Below are 4,632 nucleotides of genomic sequence, written 5' to 3'. Positions count from 1 at the left end.
GCTCCGTCCGAGCTCCTGGCCGGCGCTGGAAGTACCTGGGAAGCACCTGAGCGCGCAGCAATAAACCCGCTGCTGTTTGCGGCATCCCCATCCACGCCCGGGGCTCCTCCTGGGGTGCGCGCCCGCGGCGGATTGCTTGGTTGCTGTCAGGCTTTCGAACTCACTGTGTTTGTTACTTGTTAAAATACATTAAGGAAAAAATCCCCACTCTTACTGATTTAGAAAACAGTATCATAACAAGAAAACGTTTCCATGGATAAGCTGTTTCTCAGGCAAATGTCCCAGTTAAAAAATAGAAGCGTCAAAAGTCATCAGTAAAATCATTAGTGAGTAACAATCACAAGCAGAGTTTGATTTTTGCAGTTAGTAATGTGAGGGAGCTGTATTTTAATAAATTTGAGGTGCCTTTAAAAAATATTTGTCCTTTCCCCCCCGGGAAATTTCATTAAAATCACCATTTTGTTCAGCCACAACTTCATTTAATCACTGCGATGGCCTGGGATGTGTGCTTTAAGATCTGCAGAACATTTCCTTTATGTTTTTAATGGTTTCATTCTATACCATAAAAAAGATGCTGGATGTGTTAGCTTGATACATGAAGATTTCTATGGAACAAAATATTCAGAAACATTCACTTTTTGAATAACTAAATCAGACCAGCTTTGATCTAGTCTGCAGCTCCCCAGCTACCTCTCTGTCCCATCAGAAAAATCTCTGGAGGTTGGACCCTGCCAGCTGCTGGCTCCCTGCTAGGAAAACCCACCTGCAAGGTTTCCATCAGGAAGTTTCAGTAAAATTCACACAGTCCTGAAGAATACCAAAACTGCAGCAAATCAATATTTCTTGCTGGAAAATTTTTTCTTCAGAGCATTTTCAGCCATTTCTACTGATCTTACCATGACTTAAATCCTGTGAGAGTCCTCTGACAATTTGCCTGAAGAGCAACTTGCCTTTCTCCAGATTAGTTACTGGCAGTCTAAACCGTGCCCCAGGCAGGGCACAGTTCCCCAGGCAGGTGGAGTTAGCTCCCACCAATCATAAAAACTTACTGTAATACTAGTAATACTGTAATACTAGTAATACTGTAATACTAGTAAACACCATTTAATTAAATAGTCTAATAATCACTTACACTTTGCTTTTTCACCCAAAAGCTCAGTGTGCTTCATCCAGCATTATTTATTTTTTCACATGTGGCCTCAGGCCACCCATCACTGCAGTGAGTTTTATTGTCACCTTGCTAGAGTCCCCTCATTGTGCTTCACCTACCAGGACATGAAGAAGGCAGGGAAAGACAGTCAGGACAGACACACCTGAGGAAGTCGATCCAGCAGCCACTCTGGTCAGCAGCACAAGTCTTTCAGTCAAATTCCAGGAAAGGGTTAAGGTCTGCTAGAGAGGCAATTCCACGACTTTGTGCCCTCCACACAAGGACTGATTAGAAAGCTCCTGTTGGATAAACAAAATGAAAACACAAGTAATTTTTATATCAAATGACTAGTGACAAATCATGTTTTAAACATTTTTACTCAAGTTTTTATTAAAATTGATGTTTAAAAATGTCCTCTGAGATTGCAACATTGTGAAAATTTACAACAGCTGGGAAAGTGAAAATACCCAGTTTATGTTAAGTGAATTTTGTTTCTTAGAGATAAAAAATACGTAATAAAATGAAAAGGAAAGGCAAATGCATTTAAACTTAGTTCTATTTTAATAAATTTAAGGTTGTTATTGTAGTAGTAGTGTTGGTGAAAACAATTCTATCTTGAATGGTTCTCTCAATTTATAACACTAAACCTTCAGTTTTGCTGTATTTACTACCCCCCAAGTTTGATTTTGTATGTAGCAGCTGACACTGAAGTGCTGATATCTTTGTGTTCAATTAAAGTAAGGAATTAGAAACACAAGAGTGTGTTTTTCACAGTCTTAAGTTAGAGTAATTCAAGACTCTTTTTATGTTCTCCCGTTCTACTAAAACTATAATGAGGGACTATTGTGCTCTACACTCACTAGCGAGTACTGTGTGCAAATCACTTTGCTCTTAGGATCATAACAACATTTGAAGTCATTTATTGATTCAATCCTGCCAGCAAAAGGGATTTCTACAGCAAAAGCTCTCACCTGCCTGCACTCTTACCCCAAACAGGTGATGAATGGCAGGAATGTCATAGGGTGTCCTGGGTTGCAGTGTATTCTATCACCATCCTCATGAGCTGTTGAAATCAGGTGGGGCAGTGTTTCCTTGCCTCCTCCCCCCAGACTATCTTTCTGTTAATGGCCCATCATTGTCCTGCCGCCTGACTCAGAGATAACTCCCTCCGGACCATCTTCTGTTAATGAGCCTCATCAACACCTGGCCTCATGACTCATTACCCCATTGTGAGATGCTCCACCCAGAGGGAGGAACCAAGCATCCCATCGTGGATATAATCTGAGACTGAACACCAGAGAGAACCTTTTTCTACTGGATTTCCAGAGGACAGGAGCTACACAGCCACCACTGGACTTTCTGAGGAGGAGCAGACCCTTTTTCTACAGGATCACCACTTCAGAGGACTGCAGCCACCATTCTACCAGACTGCTACCACCACCCTGCCTAACAAGGGACTCAGGTTGTATCTTGACTCTGTCAGTCTGAACCAGTGTTTTCTTTTGGCTTTTTTTTTCTCCTTTTCTTTAATTTCCCCGTTAAATTGTTGTTCTGACTTGGTGTCTCCCACTGGTTTGTTTTTCAAACTAGTACATAGGGAGAAGCTCCCTTTGCAGTTGCTGATCCTGCAGCATTGTCTGCCATCAGCAATTCTCAGAAATCAGGGAAAATGTTCCGGTGCTTAAAGTAAAGGCCACATTTAGTTGATGACCTTACTCTTTTGCTGCAGCTGTCTGTATGGCAGATAGGTAACAATATTTTATACTTGGGCAAACTGAAGTTTGTTGTCTTTATGGCGAAATTCTATGGCGTTTCCATAGCTTTTCACTTCCAAATCAGATTTTAGTAGAAAAGATCCTCTCTGCTGTAGGACAAGCCAAAACACGCGAGCATTTGTTCTGGTAACAGGATTCTCTCTCACTTTACACAGTGGCTTAATTCCTAGGCCATCCTCGAGGGGATGGTGGCAGGGGAAGCTCTGAAGTCCCCTTCCTGGCTCCTAACCACCTTTCCAGGGAAGCCAGGAGGAGTCTGAAGGGACCATTGGATGAAACCAGCAGAATTCCTCCTGAAGGGACAGTCATCTCTGAGTCCCATTCTCATACTCCACTGTCAACCCAAATCCCCCTTGGTATGAAATGCAGGAGCACCACTGACCCCAGGAGGGGATGGATGGTGAGCTGTGGATGAGTGCCTGGTGCTTTAGGCAGACTCCTGTGTCACTCACAGGGATGGTAGTAGCAGACATCTTTTGATGTTGCTGGACCATGTGTTTATAGCCACTCCTGAAATCCCTTAAGTGATTCCAGCACTGTGTAGCTGATTACATTTAATAATGTCTGTAAATTCTCCCTGCAATATTTTTAAATGACTAGCAGCTCCACTATTTGAATGACCAAAATACTTTCTAAAGGCTGCTTGAGGAGCCTTCAGTCTTGTTTGGAGTTAATCCACTCAGAAATTAGGACAGTGCAGATTACCTTTGGAAAAGAGAAAGCTGCAAAAATATCCAAATTTGCACATACAAAGCATGTGTGATGAGACATACTTTGAGCTGGTATAAAAGCACTGTAACATACTTGATGTGGCATGGTATTCCTACCATATTTAACTAATATTCATCTCTTCCCTAAATCCTCTGCAGAAATAAATCCTATTCAACACTCTATTCTTAGATTTTTGTCAGGTTTTTTTTTTTTTTTCCCTTCTCATTTTTCTCATTAAACTGACATGGTTTCCTAGTCACAGGGGCCAGTTTTGCTTCTAGTCACAGAAAGTAAATGTTTTTTTGCATGTGACCCCTGTGGACAGGGAGGACTGGAGCAGACAGTGCTGTCTTTTACAGCTTACATGAGGGGTTCCAGCACACTCTGGGGCTCAGGGTGCCTCCCTGGAACCTGAGTATGCTGATGGCCTGCTGAGGGGCTTCTGCAGACTGCATTTTCTTTAGAAAATAGGTGAGGGGCAGAAGAGAATATTGGTTGTAAAGAGACCCAAAAAAGCCAAAGGGGAGAGATGTCAAAATGTTCTTATCTCTGCTTCCAGCACAGTGACCTTCACTGTGGAGCTTCTATCTCAGAGTAGCTCCCAACAACAGGCTGGCAACTGCCACCCTGGTTGCTTTTAAAATGTCACTGGTGTAACATTAAATCAGGAGAACATATAAGAGGTATAATTGCGTTGTTTCTTCCTTCTCCCCACCTCCCAAATTCCAGTCCTGATCAGGCACAAAACAAGCTGACAACATATTTGTGTTCCTGGAAGAAGTTTATAAAAGGTCATAAAAACTGCAAGTTCAAAGGGCTGGATTGTTTTCAATATACACTATGAATTTCCTATTTCCCATCTCCAAGCATGACCTGCACTGCCTTGCAGTCATTCCAGGATCCAGGTGAGAGTCAGAAGTCTAACACAGTGTCTGAGAAAGAACTGATTGGTGTCATATGAGGAAATTTGGGCTTAAAACTGGCAGACCATGCTAT

This window comes from Corvus brachyrhynchos, unplaced genomic scaffold (assembly GCF_000691975.1).
Source record: "Corvus brachyrhynchos isolate BGI_N302 unplaced genomic scaffold, ASM69197v1 scaffold26, whole genome shotgun sequence".
Lineage (NCBI taxonomy): Eukaryota > Metazoa > Chordata > Aves > Passeriformes > Corvidae > Corvus > Corvus brachyrhynchos.
The sequence above is the reverse complement of the archived record's forward strand: the minus strand, read 5'-3'. Positions refer to the sequence as shown.